Here is a 24,047-nt window from a genome sequence, read left to right on the forward strand (position 1 = left end):
TGCCACTGTAAATCATACTAACCAAACACTGCTGGGCCAAATTCTCTATCCTCCACTCCAGTGAGATGCTGTTAGTTCAACAGGGACTCTGATTATTTGACAAAATTTAGGGAGGTTAAAATTAAGACAACATAACTGCAGTCCTCTAAGAAATTATTCTGTTCTTATTTTCTTGCCTCTCTTTTTCTTGGCACCAGGGGACTTTGGGTCAGAGCTAAACAGCTTATGAACTCATTTCCTAAAATTTTCAGTCTCCCAAAAGCTTGCTTTCCTTGGATTACTTTTAATTCAGTCAATTTGTAACACATATTCAGCCTGTATCCTCCACAATATTTTATGATAAATCCCATTCAATTTCATATGTACGGTTGCAAGCTTTATTGCTTAACAAACATTTCATCTACTCGCCCATAATTTATATCTGAATGGGTTTATTATAGACATTGCATTTCATTCATTGTGCAGTTAATTCTGCAACATGCTGCCTGTTTTCTGTATGGCCGCTCTACCATTATGTGCTTTCAGTACAATTGAATTTTTCCTTGGGAGCTTTATAAAATGGTTTATGAATATGTAATACAAATTGTATTAACAAGGCAAATGTACTTTTTATTCCTTTTGTGAGCATTTCCAGTCAATGACTAGTAAGAGAACAAGCATGGTAGCACATCTCCCTCAATTTCTATTCACTAAGGCTGCCCATGCAATATTATTTTTAAAAGGCTCATCACTTCAAAAACAAAGATGTTTAAAAATCTTGGTTGGTGCTGCAGTCATCTCCATGGAAAGGAACACAAGAAAGCTTTGTAAAAGGACTTCTCTCTTTGTGTGGGGACTTCACACCTTTCTGTTCAGGTAAGAGGATATTTGGTAGGTACTGTTTTGAAAAGGTGTCACCCTTTATCACCTCCATTTCAGGCAGTTTATTGCCTTGATTACCATTATGCATTTGTTTTGCATTAACACCCAGAAACACTAGTCCTGTTGCATTACATGCATATTAAAACAGAGGCAATCCTTGCCCTAGAGCTGTGACTGACCATACACATCTACTGAGACAAGCAGTGGATATGATCAAAGAATGAGAGGAAGAGCAGGGTCAGAGAGGGTTACAACACACATGACATATCCTGTATGTTCACCAGCTGCTGGAGGGACTATGTCAGGCAAGGAGGAGGTAGAGATGATGTTAAATGGCCACAAATTTCTGAGAGTGCTCCTGGGATGACAGTCAATACATTCATATACTTGAAAAATGAGAAGAAATGTCTTTCTTTATCTAAATTAGTTTGCTTCCACTTGATAGAAAGCAATTTGCTCACTTAGAAATGAAGGCAGGCCCTTGGCTTCTGAGAACATGGGAAGCTTCCATACAAAGAGAGGTAGAACCTTACTTTACATCATAACCTCAAAGTCCACAACAACACCCTGGTTAAACCTCACAGGGGGATTTTCTAATGCACTTTACCTGCTCACAAACTTTCTAAATCTTCAGACCTGTCTCTGATTTGAGAACATTTAAAACCCTGATAAAAACTCCCATTAAAAACCCCATCCTTCCACTCACCATCTCGGCCCGCACACTTTCTAGAACAAAACTGTGTCCAGACACTGGCTGATGACTAATGGTTTGCCATATGTTCTTACTTACAGCACAGGGAATTAATTCCTCAGTGACATGATGGGAAGGCTAGTCTTCAGTAGGAAATAATGTGGTACTGACAGAAAAATAAAGGAAATGGAAAAAGTCTGAATGTATTTCTGCTCAACTGTACAGATTACAAGAAGGGACAGCGCAAAAATATTGCTGCTGGAATTCAGATTCTTTTGAAGTCTGCCCACAGGCTCAGTAATGTCTATACTATCTATACTGGGAGGAAAGCAATGTTTAGCAGGGTTGTTTTCCCCCTAGTACTAGATATAATAGAAATACAGCAAGGTGGATTATAGACTAGGGTTTGTCTGGCTTCTGCTTTCAGATCCCCTGACACACGCACGGAAGAAAATCCCCTGGTGTCATTCTAGATCTCTGGAGTTAGCCTGGATTTGCAGGGAAACCATCATGAATGAAGAGCAAGCAAAAGTACAAGAAGGGACTCTCACATTTCATGAAACTTATGTGCTTGTAGAAGCATTCCTATTTTAGGAGAGGAAAGAGCCCTGCTTCTAAAGAAGGGATCTTCTGATCTGCCTTGCATATGCAAAGTGGGGTTCAGCACTGAAACACTCAAGCAGAGCATCTTGTGCTTTTCTACATTAAATTCATGTTAGGACTCAGAATTAGCAGTGTGCATCACTGAGCCATACCCACTCCTTATTAAATTTCTCCAATGACAATTTTACTGGTGTTTTATATTAGTGTTAACAAAGGACCTGAATGAGATGTAAGAAATGTTATATTTTAAATAAAAGTCCAGGTAATGTGCCACTGGGGACCTCAGGATCAAATGAGCTTTTATATTTTTATGTAGAATGTAATCACTTTTTTCATTATTGTGGTTGCTACATTACTGTTATTAAAGAGTTTATTACCCTGTGGGGGATACTGCTCATTGGAATTACATGCTTGCAGACCAGCAGAGACAGTGTGGCTTCAGCCCTTAATTCATGATACAGCCACAGGACAACAGAACATCAGCACACTGGGACTGGTGTGACATGCTGGGTACCCAGTACAATCCTGCTTGTACCAGGGGAAGTCAGAACCAGATGAAATGGAAACTGGAAAGTCATTGCTATATGGTCATCTGGTTTGCAGGCCTTTACTACATGCTGGGTGTCTAGCAGACTTCTAGGGAAACTGGCCAAAATAGAGCATGTAAGGAGCAGGCAAATTGGCCAAAAAAAGGCCAGATATTACAAGAAATGGAAAATTACCTAACAGGTCACTTATCCCTATTCAAACTTTGGAAAACCTTAGAACTTCTTCCTGGACTGTTACATAGCTATCATTTATTACCAAGGTGACCTTTATCCCCCTCTTGGCAGCATTATGCTTTAATGGGAATTATTTTGGAAGAGAGTAGTCAATTTATTAGAAGACCCACTCAAGCCCCACTTTAGAAGGATTCCCACTGATTTGTATCTCAGCAACCACCACAGTGAACATGACAGAGAAAAAGGGTGCCAGCTCCTGGAACATACTGGCTCCTCACACATTTAATACCTCTTCTTCTACCTCAGCTCCAGCCTGCACTCATGAGGACTGTAATTGAGGAGGGCTGCTCATTCCTCCAGGTTTGAGTCTCTGTGCATCCCATAGTTTCCCAGACTAATAATACAGTTAAATGTATACATCCAAGAAAGCAAACATTATTACTGAAGTCTCCTCCTCGGGACTCCTGTGATGTTTAAGTGTGGGTGGTGCTATTCCTTGGAGTTTCACTTGTTTTCAAGGGGGAAGATCTCTATATGATATGTGAACACTGGAATGCAAAACATCTAAAGACAAGTCTAATAAGTGTGTCCATATCATTACCTGTTGCTACACTGAGACGAGGAAGGAATCTCTTTGAGGAAGTGGAAAGCAATGTATTATCAAAGCATCTTAAGAAAGGCAAGTGATCCATACTGCCCAAAAAGGTTACAGAAGGTGACAGAATAAACAGGTCTCTATCTTTTATCTCAACAATAGAAACATCACCTTGCTCCATTTTCTATGACAAACTGTCAAATAAATACCTGTGCTGAGTATAGGAGGAAATGACTCCTCAGTTCCACATACAGTGGCTCCTCTGTTTCCATGGCATGGCAGAAACAAAGGGTCTGAGCATACAAAATCCATACATATTAGTATAACACAGGAAAATCCCAGAACTTTTATACTAGTGAGGGTATTGTCCACAATATCTGCTGTTATCATCTATCAAATCTGTCTTCCAAAAAGTTGAGACTAGATTGCATTAGAGAAATGATACCCAGGCTGGGATCACCAACACTAGCATGAAGTATTTGCTGCCTATGACATAGGAACAGGAATTAAATTGCCATTTTCCCTTTCAATTAAACACACCCAAGACCTGAAGACCTGCCACAGTTGTCAGTGTAGGGATGAGGAGACTCAAGCAGTGTAAAGGCACAGATACATCACTATGGTATCCCACTGAACACCAGGCTGAGAGTCCTGGTAGTCTTGCCTTGAGAGGTGTCCACTCTCCTCCTCCGGCAATTACTGAGCAGACAAGTTATTACCTTGAATAATATCTCCTTGAATAATAACTCCTTCACTGGTTATTCCTCCACACTCCTGCAGATACTCTGGATGCTACAGAATGCTGTGGCAGACATCACCATTGGGGCAAAGGCTTTTGCAGGAGAAAGAGCCCTCAGAATGGGCACACAGGCATGAACCAAGGCATCTTCCAATAACCTGGAGTCCCACTTGCAGTAATACAAAATCAGCTGCCTCTGTGCTTTAACCACACACGTTGTTTTGCCTCCAAGCAGGGACATAAGCAAGTAGATTCCTAATTCTCCTGACTTAAGGAGATTTACGCTCACCCTTAGCACACAGGCACAAAAATGAACTCTGACTTTACACAGCCCCACAAGTGGGAGGCATTCCCCTGTCCTTGTACACCCATTCACACACCACACATCATGCAGCTCATAAACCATGTCACACACGAAGAGATCCAAATAACACAGAATCTACAAAGCAGTAACATCTGTAGCTAGACTATTTAGCTTAAGTCACAAGGATTAACAGTCCCCATGGTTCTAGGAATACACTAATCATGTGCAGTGATCACAGAAGAATTGTGGTCATCTTGCACTGCCTGGCTGACCAAGTGATTTTAATTTTCTTTTGGGATAGATACTGGATCTTACAGACCATTTGTCTGTTGCCTTACAAAATGAAAGAATTCTACAGCCTCTGTATTATCTCTGTACCCTCATTATGTCCTTTTTTTCATGAGTAAGAGGCAGGAAAGTAATGTTTAATGTGAAAAATTTAGCATTAAAAAGAAAAAGCAAAAAGCAATTTCAAGACCAAGGAAAAGCTCTGGGACAGGGCTTTGGTCTTCATTTTAATGACTGTTCCACAACCTTGTTTAACAAAATCCTACGTGTAGGAGATAACCTAACAAATTCAAGCACATCTTCAAATGCAGTGTTGGAAATAGATCACAAAATGTTTTCAAGTAGCTTTTAATAAAAAAAAGAAAGAAAGTCCAAAATCCTGAATAAACAGGTTGCAGTTTTTCTTTTTTTCTTCATATTCTAAAAGTTTATTAGAAATCTGATAATTAAACAGCACTTTTTAAACCCCTTGCTATCATCCTGTATTTCCAACACATGCATATATATGTTCTGGAATGTAATAGATAGATTATTTTATTGCCATTTTTTAAGGAACAAGAAGAAATTATAAGATTCTTTTCACTCTACAGGGTTCCATAGATCACCCAAGAGAGTGCCACAGAAGAACAGCATTTCAATAATCTCTACTTTGAGTAATAGTTTGAACATAAAAGATTACTGTGCTGAAGGCAGCCAGTGGACATATTTCATACTATCACAGTAGCTTTCTTTCTTATCACTTTATTTTGTGATATCATCTCCCTTGGAAAAATAAGACTGTATGATATTTCTGTCTCCTGGAGTTGAGAGGAGCGTAACGATTCTATCAGGTTTAATACATGATAGTACTCCTACATCAGTTTTCAGTGGAAATGTAGAAAATCTAAGGGAAGGATATCAAGGAAACAAGCCTACATACAATGTTTGTTCTGTGTATGTTTGACTTTCTCCTTTTCTGCAGGCTCTTCACCCCTGCCAGAGAGCTCTGGCCTAACCCTTTCTATGGGAAGAATAATTGTAAATCTGCATGAAGTTCATGATGATTAGTTTCTCTTGGAGTTGGGCCAAAGAATAAGCCTTTCTCCAGTACAGACTTCACATGCAGGCTCTGTCAAGAATTCATTTATTAATCCTTTCGATCAAGCCTGGATTAAGCCATCCAGGGGCCCTAATGACATCAAGTAACTCTGTGCTTTGAGATCCACCTTGCAGTCAAAAACCTCCATAACAGCAAGCAAGTAGAGGTTACTCCTGAACACAGCCCATGCTGCACCTTTACTGATTTCCTGGAGTCCTCCTGGACATCTGTGTCAGATCATCTGTGTACAGGCATCATTTGTCCCCTTGCAAGCACAAACAGGTTCAAATGTTTCATTTGAGGCCAGGACACACCACACAGTTGTGCCAAAGGCCAAGGGGTGCAGGAATATTTGAAGGGTACAAAGTGTTGGAAAGGACAGTGTAACCAGAGAGGAGAAGATCAGCTGTAAGAAATCCAGTAGTCAACCTAAGACTCTCTTTACTCCTACCCTTTTATTCTGAAAGTACAGCCATGAAAAGATTTCAGCAACCACTCTGTGTAAAAATCTACAGACATACTTACCCATACATAGCATTATTTTTGTATCAAAGGCAATAGTACTTTGATTCAGCTACTGCTTCCTATAAGCTGTATTAAAACTCTGTCACTCCATTTCCTAAGAGTTCAGCTGAAAATTGGTTTCTTTGGCTTTTAGCCCCTATGAGTTTCATAGTTTAAATTCTTTGTCTTTCTCTTTAAAATTCAGATTTGAAGGTTGATATTCTACTTCAGAAGCAAGATTAAGCTAAAAAACTAATTTCCACCTTCTTTTATCTATTTGGCTATTTCATTTCAAGAGAATTAGCACAATTTTCCTGTTGCAAAACTCCCACCTGGTCTAACTTGCCTGCAAGGTTAGTGTCTCCTCTCAAATGCAGCTGAGTTCAAAGCCATCCCTCTCCCCCTTCCTACCACATCCCCCTCTCCAATCCAAGCAAGATTTGTTGCAAACATTTCACAGAGCTCTAACGTCGTGTGAACTTTTGCAGAATTATTGTTGTTCCAGGAGTGTCCTGGGGGATTTTCAGAGCTGCTGTGAGACAGTGATATCCCTTGTGGAGGACTAATAGACTGTCACTGTTTCCACTGGGAACAATGAAGGTCAGACGTGCCAGCTAACCTGTGTTAACACGGAACTTCCTCGCTCTGCTCAGGAACAGCTCTGCAAATAACACCATGCTGAGATCCCCCTCCTTGCCACTTCACTGAGATCACACCGAATCAGCCCTAATAATGCAGTCTTTTTGCTGCAGCCCAGTCCCTGGTGAATCAACCCAATAACCCCACAGGGTTTGCTGCTCTGCTCGCCCTGTCAGAAAGTGTCAAAGGACAGAAAGGGAAGGTTGCCTGCTCAAAGTGTCTGTCCCAGCAGCTCAGCCCTGAGCCCTTCTCTCATCCTGCAGCATTCCCCTACCACTCACTACTTGAGCACTTGCTTTTATAACCTTAGCAACCCATGTTCATTCATTTTAACCCCTTGTTTGCCAAATCCTCTAAAAAACGGGATCTATTTTTTTTTTCACAACCCACCCCCTCTTTTTGTTTTTTTGGGTTTGTTTTTTACCTTTCAAGTCACTTGGAGTTCTTCCAGAGGAAACAGACTGGGGATGTTCACAACATGGCAAAGGCTGGTGGATGAATTTTGCACTCTCTCTATTTTGAAACTGGGATACTGCTGGGTCCTGCAGAACAGCAGCAGATTCAGGGGACACTCACCCAGGAGTCACTGCTATCCTTCTTCAACTAATACTCTCTAAAAGATAAAAGTTTGGTTGATAACATGCATACTTGTAGATGATATCCAATGTTTTATTTTAACACATTTGTAAGCATCCCTCACTTCCCAATGCATTAATGGCCCAGTATTTTACAATATTCTGAAAAACTACAGGAGCAAGTGTAAAGCAGGGTGGGAGAAAAGGGGGATCGAGAAGTTTTAACAGAAAAAACTGCAATTCATAAATATTATGACTACAAGGGAAAATGAACCACAGCTTGATCACACAACAAGAATAGCAATTAGGAACAATTGTTGAATTTAGTTTAGGTATGCAGCATACGTAGGTAAATACACTGAATGCTAATGGTTTTATAATAGTCTTATTAATTCACACACATAGTTAATGTTTAAGATAAACTCCCCATCTTTAGAGTAATTTATGCATTCCACTTTTATAGAATTCCAATTGAATGAATATGAACATAATCATTTTGCACAAATGTTCTCTAAGGAGTGTGCAGAGAGTCTGAGGCAATGCTGAGGCTCCCCACAGCTTTATTCATAATGGATCAGTCTATTCATTCCTTATTAATTTAATGGAGTACAACTGAGCAGTCTAGCAGCTTGAGCTTATGAGTGTTTCACAAATGGGGCTTTTTGCCTGTAATCGCTTAATCCTACTGGCTAGGCCTCATAAATTGAATAAAGGAGCGAACTAGGTTTTAATTAAGTCTAAGGAATGAGCTTGTCTGAAAGATACTTCAGCCTCTTAAGATCACAGTGGTGAAGTGTGTTTGTCCAGGAGCCTAGCAGGGGCAAGCATCCCGGGCTAGTCAGGTTAGAGACCAGTTTCTTTGATGTAAGGTATTTGTTAATACGTTTTCCCCTTTAATTAAAAATCTGTTCTCCACTGTCAGTACCGTCTGAGACCACAAGTGAGACAACTGCAACAACAGTTGCAGGGTAGGACAAGTGAACTAAACATTTTTCCCAGTTCTGTAAACCTTTCCTAAGGAAAACAGAAAGATTGCATCTCTTGCAAAATGTATCCGCAGCCACTTTCTTTTAAAATTCAGCAGCTGAAGAAACAGTTCTGTTCTAGATTTGCAAACCTGTCTCTCACTCAGGCTGGGAAAGAGGGGCATTCAAATTCCTCCCTCCCCACAGTGGTCTCCAGAGAACAAAAATTATCACCTTCTATATTGTTTTGCCAAACTACCTGTTGAGGATATGTCCTGGGCAGCAAAGATTTCAAGATCTGTGGTGATGTAAAATGCTTTCTCATGAATGCATTCCATTTTCTACTCTGGTGGGCTATCTGGAGTATATGCATAGAGAAAGCAGAGATGTTTGGCACTGAACTCGGTGCCCTCCTCCCTCCTGGGACCAAGGCTGGAATGTAAACTATATTGTGCAGTATCATAAAAACTGTTGGCTTGGTGAATCATCTGAGATGCAGGACTTTCTTTTTGTATGTGTAGATAAGGAACAACATTCTGAAGAATCCTAAAGCAGGGGTTCTGTTTGTTTGATTGTTTGTTTTTCAGTATATTGAAGGGAGAAGATGCACTGTTTCTGCTCTGATTTTACAGATACCTAAAAGTGCTCAATTGCCTGGCTCTGGTTTTCATACACTGGTGCAACCATACAGTGGAGTCCCAACAAAAATCAGACTGCTTTTGCTGTCTATACAAACGCACAACCAGAGAGAGGTCCTGACCCCAGACAATCTAAAGCAACCCACCTAAGGGTATCTAATCTCTTTTAAAGAGATTTGGCATTCATTCGTAATTTTCCTTCCATCTTTGAAAATCAGAATGTGAAAATGTAAGGCTGGTGAAAGGAAGGCTAATTTGCCTGGCTTCCTTCTTGTGGGTTTTACTGAATTATCCCGCTGCCCTTTAGTCATGTTTTGGTATTAACTTAGCTGTAGGCTTAAGTTATGCCAAAGGTAGGAAGGATATGAATTTTAATTAGGCACCCATCTCTCACTGAATTCTCCTAGGCTCCTTTGAAAATCCAGACCCTAGAGCTGTCATGTATGTGTGCGTGCTTGTTTCTGGGCATGTTGTATATATTTGTGCACACACAAATCTACATAAATAAATAAAGTGACATGATGGGATTTTCAAAGGCATTTTCAATCTCGAGAAGCACCCCTGTTGTTCTCAACAAGAGGCGGTGCAGGCTGAGCTCTTGTTAAAAAACCAGCCCAGAGCTCTGACCCCAGGGGAACACTGAACTTTATACAGCCCAGGTCTGAGATGAACATACATGATTCCTGATCACAATTAAGTTTTAATTGCTTTAATAGATTCTGGTCTGGAGATGGGCAAAACAACGCATCTTTCTAAATGGTTGGCTTTTTTTGGTTCAAACCCACTTCTAAGTGAGAAGTGCCAGCCTGAGTCTGGAGGGCTCTGATGAAAGGCTCACAGGCTGTGACAGGCTGGAGCAGTGGAGGCACTCAGAAAGCCTGCTGTAGGTCTTCTGTTACGTTAAAATGGAGTGAAAAAGAAATAAAGTTAAACAAATGCCAGAAGTGCCCGTTAAAATGGAAATGCAAGACGTATTTATCTAAAGGGATATTATGATTGCTTAATTATAGGACTTTTTAAAAAAAAAAAAATAAAATGCCTGGCTTTTTCCTCTAAACAGCTTGTTTTCTGTGTGCAGCTAGAAAGGCAGGCAAGGTTCATCTTGGGATGATGGAAGTATTGTGGTCAGCATTTTCAAAGCTGGTACCAATTCAGGATCTAAGAGTATTTTCAGATTTGATTAAATTTTCTAAACTACTAAAAACCCCTATTTTTAATTATTCACACAAGTAACAAACAAGAGAACTCTAGTAAATGAATATGAAGGCTCTTAGATGTCCTTCTGAGAGCATTTCTCATGGCAGTCAGCCTCACTGGAGTCAGTCTCCCTGTGGTTATGAAGGGCAGACTTACTCTGAAAAGAAAACAGAAACACAGAGTTGCACAACCACAAAATCTGACAAAGGCAGAGGCTGAAATGATATCCTACTCCCTTAAAAAAATGCTGGACTCCACGAGCAAGAATTCAGCAAGTGGCAAAGAACTGGTTGGTGCAAAGAAGCATCCATGGATTAACTGCACCCAAGAAGCTGAACAGCCCCTGGAGCCCGACAGGGCTGTTAATGAGTGACTCATTAACAGGCTAAAATGGACACTGGAACTTGTCTTTTGACTAACAAATCCCTCACTCCCAAGCAAGCTCCCTCTGTAGCCAACACCACCCTCAGCTCCATCCCTTGCCTACAACCAGCATCCTTCCTTTGCTTCCCACATTAAGAGTCTTAGGTCACCACCAGGGTAGTTCAGCAACTGCGGAGGATCAGCATACAGAGAAAATGTCATACAGAGCTGCTGGAACATCCCAGAGTGTGGGAACTTTGTTTTGGAAGATGTCACACATATGCAAGTCAAAAGGATCCTTTTCTAGCCTTATTTTCAGCGTGAGCAGTTATGGAGCAATACTTTGGAAGTACTTTTTAAATAAGCAGAAAAATTCAGGTATTGTCAACTGTCTCTTGAATAAATGCATACAGCCCTCTAAAACAAAAGCTGCTTAATCAAAGTGCTAGTAATCTACTTTTTAAAATGGATAATTTTCTCATGTTTTAGACCATTGGAACTCAAAGGGAATAACATATAACAGCATGCAACATTTTCCAAACTACTGCAATTTTTCAGATGTCGCTAAAACGAATCTATTGACTGATTTATACTAATGATTTAAAAAAGATGCTCCAGGGCAAATCACACACACTCAGTCAATTTACAACAGAGGTCATTCTGTAAGTGACAAAGTGTGCACCTCCTTTTGAATAGCTGTCAGACTGAAAAGAAAATAAATACTGAACTCAGAAAACATACATAGAAAATGTGGTTAAGCTAACACAGAATCCTCATGATGTTAATTGCTAACATTAATGCATATCTCCTCTCTTTTTCATCATCCTGCAAAGGAAAAAGGTACAACAGGTATAAATATTAAATCTGCATAAGGAATAGTCCTAAAGTGCTAATTTGTATATTTCCTTGAAAAATATTCCTACAGTTTCTGTGAACACTTAGGACTGATGAAAAGACAGGTACTAAGGCAGACAACTTCCCAGGAGCACCACACATGGGAGGGAAGCATGCAGTGCCATCCCCTCCCATTTTGTTATTCATGGGAGACATTCTGTAACATACACAAGCAATCCAGATCCACAACAAATCTCTGCTACTCTCTGACGTGATGTGCAGCAAGCTGGGACCACTCATTTGGAAAGGAGATGGAACAATTAACAGCCCACAGTGACAGGGTCAGGACAGAGTCCAGATGTTCATAAATGAATCGGAATAAAATTTACTTTTCCAGGGGAAAAAAAACAAACAGGTAACCCTTCTTACCTCTGTCACATGCCTGTTGAAATCATCAGGACAACAATATGGCCCAGGGGGTTTGGGGAAGAGGCTGCAGCCCAATGCAGCCACCAGGTTGGCTGTCAGGAATGGCTGGGCAATCTGTGTGCAGACTCCCACACTGGTCACCAAGTTCCTGGATTTCCTGTGTGCAATCACACGTCAGAAAATGGCACAGCCAGGTGGGACAGAAGGGTTGACAGGTCAGTAGTCTTTTTCACATTCCTACAATATGATAGACTATATATACAATCAAAATACAATTTGCATCAGCATCAAGGGTGAAAAATAGGATGCCAGCACTGTCTACCACAACAGCTGTTCGGCATCTGAATGAAATACTGCATCCAGTATTCACCCATCTCATAACATCCTTTTTGTAAGTCTCAGAGGTCACCTAAACACATTTATTGACTTCATTATTTTTATATAGGGAGAAAAAATTGATGGTGCTACAGAGCTGAGCAAATAACTCACAATAAAATCTTTATTCAATATATTTCATCTTTTTTTACTGTTCCTGCAACACAGTGAAATTCTTACATTTAACCATTATCTAAAAACACTATCTGAGAATTTCTGCAGTAAATTTTTTTATGCTACAAGATGTTCTTGGAAAGTTCAGAGTGAATGTTTACCATTACAACTGTGTTTATTATTTAGATAAACCAAGCAGCACTTTTTCTGTTCTCCAACCGACTTATACAATTCATAGTACAATGTGACTTGTGAATTTTACTGGTAAGTGTACATGACAAATCCATGAACAGTTGGTTAGAGAGGCTCAGATTCTAGGACTTGTCAATAATTAATTTCATGGGGAGTAAAATTAAAAGGCAATTTGAAAGGATCACATCCCAAGTGTCCTATCCAGAAAAAACAGAGACCAGAAAATGTGATAGCAATGCACAAATCAGAGGTAGGTTAGCTGCACATATTCTAAAATGAAACTCCCTTTGGCATTTTCTATGGGAGCCTGGATATATTTGATTGCCTTTTTTTATTTTTCAAAAAATATTTCATTCCACTGAGCACCCATTTCACTCATTTCCTGAATGGGACACAGCCAAACCCTCAGATGTTACCAGTTACTCCTGGCCCCTTGGCAAAAGTCTAGTGACACCTTAGCTGATGAATGTACAAAAGGAGAGACTATAAATAATGTTCCTGAAACAGACACTTTTTGCACAAAAAGTGCAGCCTGTGAGGTGCTCAGGTGAGGTACCTACCTTATGATGAACCCTTATGAACCCTGCATCATTCAGCAATACAGCATCAATTCCTGCTAGTAGAGGTGGGTACAGATTTTAAAATATACAGCAAGCTCCTCTTTGGATCTTCTTTTAAAGCAGGCTAAGGAACTGAGACAACCCCAAGTACAGTTATGCACATCTTTAGAATGCTCATAGGAATGAGGTTTGAAATTTGCTTGAGAAGGCTTTACCCATCCTTATTAAAACAAATGAACCAACAAGTCAAGCACATAGCTCATTATGACTACAAAAATAATTCAAAGTAAGCTCCCCCACTGGCTCACCACAAAGGGATGGCTCATTGGCTGTGCAGGGTACGAGGAGGAACGAGGACAGATGTAAATGGTACTGGGGACATGAGGATGCTGAGCTGTGTGCACATGGACAAGTTTCATCCTTTAACTGTGCACAGGGGAACGTTCAGATGTCTGCTCAAAGGAATTTTAGTCACAAGCTCTGCACAAAAATGGGGAGATAAGATGCAACAATTTCTAAGGCCCTAAATGAAAAGCCAAGTCTTATCCAAGTGTCCTCTGAATTATCATGCATTTCTGCCCACAGTAATCTTGCATAATTAACCCAGGAAATATAAGCAAAGCATTGCTTGTTTTCTGTAATTGCCAGAAATACACCACAAGAAACAGGAGCCTTGATATTATGACATAAGAATGATACAAGGAGGTGTCATGTTCTCACGATGACGGGCTCCTCTTTGATCTGTACCCGACAGTGAGTAACTCTACAAACTACAGTTAAGTTCCAAACCTCTCCTTATTAATACAGAAACACAGGTCTAACTCTATTGCTATCTCACACAGACCCTGCTGCCACACAATTTTTATGTTTTTGGTGAAAGACACCATTCAAAAACTGCTGAGAAGGGTAACAACAGTTTCATGTAGTCTGCACACAGTGTATGAGAACAGTAGAGAGAAGCTCTGAGACAGATGACATTCATGTTCCACAATGTTTGTATACAAAAGTATTATGACACTGTCAATCTTAGTTTCTTTACAATCCTATACACTCTTAACAATACAAGTGATTTTCCAGATGATCTCCTGGCAGAGGTTCCACAGAGGTGCCCACACACCGACACCCAAGTTCCCATCTCATCAGATGCTCTTTCTGCAAACGAACAAAAATGGATTTGTCCCTCTAATGAACTCCTCTTGATCTGACACAAGGGACACAAATGGTAGGGCACCACTTTAATTTCTATCAGCCACAAGTCTCTCAGTTGCCCAGTCAGTGGGACTGGTCCCTTTGTGGACAACCTCAAAAGAACGAAGAAACTGAGGGAAATGACTGAAGTGAAGCACATGGAATATTTTCCTTTCCACCTGGAGAGTCTTTCAGTGAGACTTCAGGGGCGAAACACAGAAAAAACAAAGTTAAAATCCCCACCTCCTTGAAATCTGTGGGATCTTTGCCACTGACTTCAGAGAAACCAGGATTTCTTTGTAAGATGCTTTGAAGAAGACTGCAGCTTGTTCAGCTACCCAGTGTATCAGTGTATCAGCACTGGCTGCTGCTGATTTACACCAGCAGAGAATCTGATCCCCTGTAGTGCAGGGAGGACAGACTCATCCGCTCTCAGTCCTCATTGTTACTCACCAGCCTGAGCCTGTGCTGCAGATAAATAGGAGGCTTTAATCCCCAGGACTCTCAATCCAGTGCCTTTCACCACTGCCAGATTCTCATTTTGTTTTGTTTCTTTAATACGAGCTTACCGAAGAACGAAACTGATAAACTTCCTCCTGCTCAGATTGCAGGAGCCCAGGATAATATAACAAGTTAAATGAAACATTAGGAGAAATAGAAAGCACTTTACAAAACACGCACTGCCTCTTTAACATTTCAAATTTTTCTTTTAACGTAAAATTACAGCATAATATAAGAAAGGAATCCAGCAAGATACTTTATCACAATACTTGGGCAACTTTAACTCATCTCAAGTGTTATTATAAGAAATAGAATTTACTGGTATGGACTTATATTCAATAGCACTCCTTCCCTTTTTAATGAAATGTCATTATTCCAATACAAATCCTTTCATTCCACAACCCACTCCCCCCTTCATCTCACTATATTTCATTTCCTGCAGTTACGCGATATTATTGCCTTTTTTTCCACAGCTATTGATTTAGGTGTATATGGTTATTACAATGCAAAATAAAACAGTTCCCCCATCCATTCTACCTTGTACCGTTGAACATTAACTTAATTTGTTTCAAATCTGCATTTGATTTGGCAAGGAAACCATTTATCTTTATGAAGAAAGCCCTCATAAAGTAGGGACTTCAGGAGATCACTGCTTTAAAAATTTAATAGCCTTGTGTCTTATACACTAGAAAAATGAATTAAACCTTCAAATATTATATGTCTCAATGTAACCTTTTTGCATTTCATACTATGTTTAATTCATTATATCCCAGGAAAAAAAATTATATAAAAGTTCACTAGATTTAGGGTGGTAGTTGGTTCTCAGTTTTGTTTTGACTTGGGTTGGGTATTTTATATTCTAGGATTAAAAGTCTATCAATACAGTATTAGCAGCTGGATGTAGCTGATCTTCTTAGGCTGGAGTTGGTTGTTGTGTATCTGATTTTCTTGGTTTGGTTCTCAGCACTGATGAGAATCATTAAGTTCTGAAGGCACTGCCAAATTTGACCTTCTAACCCGTATGTAGCATGCAGTATCTGTAAGGATGATTTCTGTGGCAGGAGTAAAGGACAAGCTTTCAGAATCTAACACAACCACAAATCAAAATAATTTACGTATTCTCATTAGAGATGGAATATTTGGACTGCAATATAGAATATGATGACTTTTGCATGACGGGTGAAGCAATAAGGTAGGAAGCAGAAATATCTATGACTGTAATGAAGAAGTTCTGGTTTAGTGAGACAGTCATTGTATGACTAGGATGATGAACAACACCAGCAACCAAGGGGAAAAAAAAATTAAATTATTTTCTGAGGTGAGAACTGCTTTAGGTACTTATGCCCTGTATTTCTTGGAAAAACTAATATTTCACATTTTGCATTAACATAGTCATTCTTGACATCTTTAAAAGAGCGCCTTTCCTTTCTGCAGTTTGTTTTCCTACTCTGACCAACAAGAGCTGTGTTACTTTCATGGGTTCATTAATCATTAATTTTTCATCATCACTGAACACACCAAAATCAATTGCAGCGAGAAACCAAAATACCTTTCAGACCTGGGCTGAAGGCCCCAGAATCACCGGCCATCCTTTCAGTGCCAGAGTGAAGAACAAGGTCTCCTTGATCACAGACCTGCTGACCACGTACCCCAAGACCTCTGAGGGAAATCTCCAGAACTCGAGACTCTAAATCTCTGAATTCCAGCACATGAATTTGATGATACTCTCCCACACTCCATTTCTGTGTGCTTGTGGAATTTACCCAGGAACATGAAGCCTGAACCCAGGAGTCTAGACAGTAGCAATCCTACTATTCCCTGTACTTCTCTTTCAACTGTTTTGCCCACTCATACACCTCTTCAGTGGCTCCTTTGGTTAGAAGAAGCTTAGCCAAAAAAAAAGAAAAAGAAAAAAATTCAGTTCCTGAGGCTGATTCCTAGGAAAGTCAGCTTCCCAAACACAGCTGACAGGAAGAGCAGACACGAGGCAGACTATGAAGGCAGACAGCTCAAATGGCCCGGCCTGGCTGAGTCTGGCAGGAAGTTTAAGCACAAATTAGCAAACCAGAAACACTTCAACAGTCTCAAGTCAAGAACTAGAAGTCAGTAAAACCGTGAGAAAAAAATTACATCACTTACTCAGATGAAGAGTGGCAAAGGTAAAAATACCCAACTCTAGGCAGGTTGACCTTAGTAAATGGAGGTGAAAGACACAAATGTAGCATGGCACACAAAATATAAATGTTATATTGTCTTGCTGCAGCAGTATTACCAATTAGTTGTTTTTATGTTAGGACTCTCAGTATTGAAAAAAAAACACAGTCAAATATACTCCAGAATGAGGAAGGAGTTTCAAACAGAGAGGCATCATGAAAGCACAACGAAAACTTGAGCAGAAGAAAAAGCATCTCAAAGGACTCCTTAAAGGGGACAACCAAGTGAAGGGAAGGGGGCAATAAAACAGTCAGAAGTTGTATAAGTAAGGAAAGCAGGAAGCTTATAATCTTCAAATCTAAAATAAATTCCCCATCAGAACAACTTCCATCGGCCTGCATTGCTGTATTACTGAGCTATATTCTTTGGTACACCTAAGTTTTATTGATTTTAGAACTATAAAGCAAACAGCAGACTCTAGAAATACATTGGATAGGTCTCATTACAAATCTCCCTGTCTGTATCTTAGAACATTCTTAAGCTGCATTTAGCAAGCAACCTGGAAAGCACTGATATACTGTGTACACATATTAGAGACATGACTGTATTTGCCTATTTCTTCCCAGTAGGTAACAACAGGCTGTTTTCATTGGATGATCTCCAGAAATGAAATCAGAGCACGGCATTGTGATTACTCAGCTCATACAATGAATTCCCAGTTTCAGTAAGAATAAGTAACATTCTAATTTAGAGTTGATATTTGACACTGTATATGAGGGGAGGGGTCTACTTTCCATTTTCTCCTTAGACAACAGAGTAAACTGCAAAACTCCCTGCTAAAATGCATGATCTTTGGAGAATGCTAATTGACCTACTAAAGTTGGCTTATTTTATTTGGTGAAATTTGCTTATCACAGGCCTCTAGGTGCTCTACATAAACAATATAAACGAAAATAATGAATAGACCAAATACCTAAGTGACAATGGGGACCACATCAATAGCTGTCTGCCCAACAGAATACGGCTCAAAAGAAACCATATTATAGCATCTGATCATCTCAGAAGAGGGAACTTTTCCCCCTTCTGAGGTTTGTTTTATTTCCAAGCACAGGGGGATTTGTTAGTTTGAGGCAGATCAGGCATATCCGCCCCTCGCAGACTGCAGAGCACAGCAGTTCTGTGGATATGAGTACACGTAGAATGGATGCCATCCTGTGGGTGTGCAAAGTGGATATACAGGGAGGGCAGGCAGTCCTGGGGAGAACACTACACACTCCCACATTGCCAGGGCAGTGGCTGGGCTGAGACTAAAAACTGAGCAAAGCTCACTGGGAATCTGGTGATTCCCTACAGACACACGGGACTGAGGACAGACACACCAACAGCAGAGGTTATCTCTGATTTTATGCACTTTCCAAAGCAGAGGATGTCTCTTGAGATAACCTGAACTGTTTTTTGTTGTTGTTGCTATTTCTGTGCATCAAGTCTAGGGAGACTTCTGAATAGGATGAAGCGAGCACATCGTCTTCTCATGGAAAGGCTCATCCAGCAGCAATGTTCTCTCTAGGTCAACCAAGTCAGAAAATAAACCACATATGTAGGAACACGGGCAGGATCTGAGAGTAAACCAGTCACCCAATGTGAGTCACATTATGCTTGAGGGATATAAACTATGAAACTGCAAATTTAATATTGAAATAACCAGACTAGACTTATGCTAGCTAACAAAACAAAGTTCAGCATTGCTTCATTCACCGGCAGCTCAGGGAGCTTCACTCCTCACTCTGACCTTACCAGGTCTCTGCTGCTGGTGAGCTGATGTCTCAGGTGGCTCCACAGTCCCTTTGTCCCATGAGAGCAGTTCTGAAACACCAACTGCCCTTCCTGATGTGAGGGACAGAGGACAGACCAGCTTCCACCTTGGAAAGCAGGATCTTAGGCAGGACCCAACGTGTGTGTCCTGCTCACAGCACCCCTTGCCATGCAGTGCCCAAACTGGGACAGGGGACTGTCAGCTGTGACATGTCATTCACTCCATCCACAATTCCCAGAACTATGCAACTCAGCTGTCTTAAGAGGTATTCCCTGCAGATTCCCTGGCCAGTGAAAGCACAGCAAACAATAATACCTGTTCTTCATAGATTTCATACTACCTGGGAGCAGGTACATGGAGTCAGAGATATTCCTCTTCACAGATTCAGAAGTCTAGATGGGGAGAAGTCTCATTCAATCTCCTGCTAATACAATATGAAACACTCTTCACAGCTGTAATTTCCTGTAGCATCTAAAATGTTTCCTGTTAATATTTTCCATGTTGTTGTTGTTTTTATGAAAAAAAATCCCCTAAATATTAACATTTTCAGATGGCAGAATGGAAAAAGCTAATATAACTCTTAGAGACACAGCATACAAATCCAGAAATAGATCTAAAGGCAGATTTCTCAGCACTCCCTAAATTCTGGCACAGGGAACAGACCAAAACTCCAGTCCAACCTTCTGCTTTTCCTCAGCCAGTGTTCAGATGCTGTAATTTGACCTCAATTCTAGCCAGAAGACAAGCCTCATTTCTGTAGCATAACACAGATTGTGCACCTTTATTTTATCATTGTATCCATACTAATTCCTCTGTTCTCCCATTTCCATGGCAAATAATAATCCTACCTTGCTTACAATGCTTGGAGGAGAAAGCTTATGCTCTTTTTGTAGGAGGTAAATTATATTTACTAACTATAGTTGCTCTGTACCCTTGCTGTTGAAAGATTTTAGCTCAATGGGAGGTTTGAGAGACAGGGAACAATAAACACAATAAAGCTACAAAGTAGCCAAAAACTAAACTAAACAAAAAAAAAGCCCCAAGTTTTAGTCCTACAGCGGCTCTTACCTACCCTGAAAAATTCCATTTTAAAAGCTTTAATGACTGCCCATACTGTGAGCACCTAAAGGATGAGAGATGTCTGCAAAGACCACCAGGACTATGCCAGGAGTATGCCCAGCATTCGCTGGGAGCTTTATTGCCCCAAGAAAACCAGAACATGCCTGACCCTTGCAGACAGCAGCAACAGACCCAGTAAACAACTCTGTATTATTATTTTGCTGTTTCTTTGTCCGTGCTGCCTGGAGGGCAGAGCCAGCTTTGTAGGAGTATTAGCTTGGCTCCCCTGGTTGCCCAGCCTAATTACTCAGCGAAAACCAGTGGGCTGATGCCTCATCTGGTAACTGGAACTCAGCGACCGCCGGCCCCCATCAGTGAAACTGGGTGCATTTATACCAGTCGAGCTCTGTCTGTCTGTCTGTCTTCCTGTCTCATCCCCTGGCACAGGGCTACAGGATTTATGCAGTGGTTCCTCTCTAGCTGAGCAAAAAAAATATCAAATTGGACATATTCGCAAGACTGTGCAGTTAGTTGCTGAGCTCAGTGTGCAGATTAACATTTGTTCATGTATTTGCCTACTCTTGACCCAATTTTCAGTAATGACCTCTACAGCTGTGGCCATAATTTGTGTACTCATGGACCATGAATATTGGTAATCAAATGTCCTGTGTGTGCCCACAAACCTGGGAAAGATCTAACATGGGATCAAGGAATGCCTTCTGAGAGTGTTCTTGTTCTAGCAGGCATTCACTTATTCCAACAGAGAAAACAGTGAATTTTTTAAGATTATTAGTAGCCACCATAGTAGAAAAGTAGACCAGACTGAAGATACAAATCTACCTCCAGTTTCAGAAAACCTTGCTGCAAGTTGCCTTAGTTTGTGGCTTATATGAACCTTCAAAAATTCTCACTCTTCCTGGACAGCATTTGGGACGCTGCTCAGTTTAATGTCATACTCAGCTTCCGAAGAACTTTGCAACATGTATCATTTCCAGTAAGAAACTTTTCTTCACTGAGAATATGCATGTGATTTCAGTTTCATCATAAATCCGTCTGAAAAAAGTTTCTAGCCAGGTTTTTGTTAAAAAGGGAGAAGAATGCTCACCAGTGTGCTCACCTTGTGCCAGGAATCCCAGGGCTGGCAAAGCCCTGCTCGAACAGGAACAAGTCGTGACCCTCTGGGTCACTCTGAGCTGCACTGTCCTGTACATACAGAGTCAAATAAATCACTGAGATGCTATGTGGGATACAAGTGAGCCCCAGAGTCCTTCCTGTAACAAGGGACTCTTTATTTGCCCACCTTTTTTCCGTGGACAGCTGCAGGCATTCCTGCCAGGATAACCCACAGCAGAGCGCGGGGCCCACGGGTATTTGCACATCAGTCCTGTAGAGTGCCATGACTGGGTTTTTCAAATCTGTGATCACATCCCTATACCCTGCCAACTGTATCTCTTCCTATTTTGATTATTTAGATGCAAATCCATGGCACACAGCAAATTCCCCCTCTCTCAAAATGCAATCGATTTTAAAAGCATGCGAGTGAAAGCCTGAGTTCTCAGTCTTTGCAAGTGTCCATGACATGAGAGACTTTAAGTGACTGTAAGCTATTTTCCTTGCTGTCAAGCTGCCAGATGATTTTCTCTACCATTAGCACATGCCTATACAGGCCAAACTAATGCTTGCTTTTTTGGACATATGTGAGGAAATAAATGTAATTACAAGCAAGATGTAATCACAATTGCTTTACTATTAAAGCTGCTGTATGCTCTCACGGTTTAGTTAACAATACATGCAGAAAAATGGAATTGCTTGGTGTTCTCAAAAAAGGGGAAAAGAGGGGAAAAAAGATAAATATGGCCTCTTTCATTTATATCTGTGAAAACACAACATTTAAATGCAGAATTTGACTTTCCAAATATCACACCAAAAACCTTTTAACAAAAACAGCAGGGAGAGAAAGCTCTTTAAACCATGATATTCCATGAAGGATTATGAAAATAGAGGTCATTGCAAGAAAGAGAATTGCAAATACAACTTGAAAAGCTTCTCACATTTGTAAATACATCGAGGAGAATTTATTCCTCTCTGGTTTTGCTACCAAAGGATATTTACAGGTTCCCAGGGAAAAAGGAAGAAAAAAAAAATGACATCAAATTTGATATACTCTGTGTGGTGCAACATGCTGATGTGTAGTAGTAACACTCAACTGAGCTTCAAAGGAAATGAGTTTTCTAGGCTGGAGTTACACATTACAGGCCTGATCCTGACAACACACTGAGCATTTCCTGAGAGCTTTCGTGTGCCCTCAGCTCTCTCCGAATTCAGAGACAGTTTTTGATTTCTTTCGGTGCTGGATTATGATCAGGAGTAATGAGACAAAAACTAGTATGCTTCAAAGCAAGAGCTGAAGCTCATCTTCTCACCGAGTCCATCACGCCGGGGCCCCCGTCCCTCGTTTGGGCTCCGGAGTGATGAAATAATAACAATTAGGATCCTAATAACAAAGTGAATCCTGGTTTGCCTGCTCAGACAGTCCCAGATTCTGCACAATGACATATCCCACACACCCAGCACAAGAACAAAACGCATTTGTGCTACGTGCAGAGGTGCTTGGGCCTCTTGCTGACACACGAGTGGCTGAATGCATTCCCCAGCCTGTGACTGACAGCTGTTATTAACAGGTTTCAGTGCCCTGGATCACTGAGGTCTGTTTTTCAGCAAACCCTAAGCATCAACAGCCTTAAAATTACATCTCTTTAAGGCACAGGCTATCTTATTTCCAAGCAACTAAGCCCACTGCCATGTGCAGAGGACGTGCAGGCAGCCCCTTCAGACGCAAGCCATGGGAGGTGCTAATTTGTGACAGACGCAGGTTGTGCTCTCCCTCCATTACTGATGGATGACTCCCACAAACTTCAGGAGTTCAGGTGGTATGTGCACTCTCAGATGACAAAGGCATAAAATTCCTACTGATTTGAATTAGATTATCTGAAACTTCAGATATTTCTAAACTTGCACCGTGAAAATAAACCAGAATAAAGTGACCGTGTACCACTAGAACCAGCCTTCCCTGCCCAAACTTTTTGTGAATTCAAATACTGGAGAAGATCTCTCAAGTTTGTGACATGGTACAGGTGATTGTTATCCCCATCGAAACCAGTGCAAACCGTGCTCATCTCTGCAAAAGGCCACATCCAGGTCTGCCTTTGCTGCTCCAGCTATACAGTTTTGCTTGAACTTGGCAGGTACTTCACAGCTGCAAGGTGAAACTGGTGACTGAAATCAATGGCAAAGCTCTCACAACTTTTAGCAGAACTAGGATTTCACATTATGATTTCCTTCTGTACAAAAAAAAAAATCAAGCAGAGAGCTGGAGCTCAACTTCTCACTGCCCAAACATCTGATACCAATAATACTTCTTTTACTCTGTCCAAAACTATATTTAAATTGCATTTCTGGCAGGTTTTGAGATGTGTGATATAGATCTCCTGCTATCACATCAGATGTAGTTTCCTTCAGAACTGTTGAACCAGATGTAAAATGTGAGAGATGTAAAAAAGTAAAATAAAACCCCTGCTCAGAGTAAAGTGTTTCTGACATGTGGCTATTATATATGGGGTTTTAGATGTATATCTCCACTCCAGCCATTTAAGAAGGTACACAGTACCGTAACTCTATTGGAGCTGATTAGTGCCAGCTACTTGTGATCAGTAGGAATTTAAAAACCAAGGGCTGCCAAACACTAACAATTTATAAACTGTATGCCAGCAATGTGCTGCAACCGAATATTCTGTAGTACACTTAATTTCAAAGTAGAGCCATATTTAGAACACCAAGGGGGGGGAGGGGAAAGAAGTTAATATATCACGTCAGTATTTGATTTTCAGCACTTAAAACTATACATGTTCTGTTTCTTACTGACAAAGAGAACCAAAGGCACAGAGTGAAAGGAATTCTTGCGAGGTTGTCAAGCAGTTGCACAGACAACAGGTATAGCTGTAAAGTAATTCTCCCTTTTCAAGCATAAAATTGTCTCTTACAAATCTCAGTCACAAATGTGTGTAGG

At 40.6% G+C, this 24,047-nt stretch overlaps 1 long non-coding RNA gene across 1 annotated transcript in view; it reads right to left on the minus strand.

Moving 5' to 3' along the window:
* The window catches only part of LOC108642138, an 83,373-nt gene that overhangs the window by 36,258 nt on the left and 23,068 nt on the right, over positions 1 to 24,047 (minus strand). The window contains exon 5 of the long non-coding RNA XR_003916401.1: positions 7,449 to 7,637. This is a non-coding gene — a long non-coding RNA (uncharacterized LOC108642138). The remainder of the gene's footprint in view (positions 1 to 7,448; positions 7,638 to 24,047) is intronic.

Source organism: Manacus vitellinus, unplaced genomic scaffold, assembly GCF_001715985.3.
Source record: "Manacus vitellinus isolate BGI_N305 unplaced genomic scaffold, ASM171598v3 scaffold_10_pilon, whole genome shotgun sequence".
Lineage (NCBI taxonomy): Eukaryota > Metazoa > Chordata > Aves > Passeriformes > Pipridae > Manacus > Manacus vitellinus.